Below are 909 nucleotides of genomic sequence, written 5' to 3'. Positions count from 1 at the left end.
TGTGTGTGTGTGTGTGTGTGTGTGTGTGTGTGTGTGTAACGATTAGGTTTTAGTTGAGGTCGAGGGTCAGCAGTTGAAACGAGAAAGATTTGTTGTTATAACGGCATATTGTAGGATGTGAAAGATGAACAATGCATGAAGTTTTAAGGAAATATTTATTTACCATTACGTTACAATACCTTGCCTCGACGGGCAGGTTATGATAAATCCAACAGCATGCGAAGCAAAGTGTGTGTTTGTGTTCTCTTCATTGTTTAGTAGTAATTACAGAGAGAGATAGAATTATGTTGTAAGAGAACAGAATTAGAGTCATATTGTCATAATGCCTTATTATCTAGCACATTCACTGGTTCGATTTCTACTCATTTATTATTTATACTTTACTTCCAATATTCTCGTTGCTTTTGTAACCTTAACATCCATTGATAAGGTTGCAAAAGCAACAAAATTTTGGGAAGAAAAATATATAAATAATAAATGAGTGGAAATCGAACCGATGCGTGCGTTGAATAATAAGGCATTAAAACAATATGATTCTCCCCAGCAACAACAAAACTTGCTTCAACACACGAGTTCACATAAAGAATCATGCAAACCAGGTACAAAAACGAAGTATATAGATATGCGGTGAGGATTTTAATTAATCAAGAATTTATGTTGTATAATTAACTTGTTTCAGTCACAGATTGATCCAATTCATACTTAGCTTAATAAAACACCTGTATTTGCTTATGTTGTTCACAAACAAACATATCACTGGCTATTCTGAATTATATATAACTGAACCGAAGGCTAGACTAGACATTACCATGGGCCATTATGTTTGACACCTCTAGTGTTGCACATCTTTTATTGCTGAGTAAATTAATAATTCATCATCAGACCATGATGACAATAATGATCATGATC

Source organism: Octopus bimaculoides, chromosome 7 (genome assembly GCF_001194135.2).
Source record: "Octopus bimaculoides isolate UCB-OBI-ISO-001 chromosome 7, ASM119413v2, whole genome shotgun sequence".
NCBI lineage: Eukaryota > Metazoa > Mollusca > Cephalopoda > Octopoda > Octopodidae > Octopus > Octopus bimaculoides.
Note: the sequence above shows the minus strand (reverse complement) of the source record.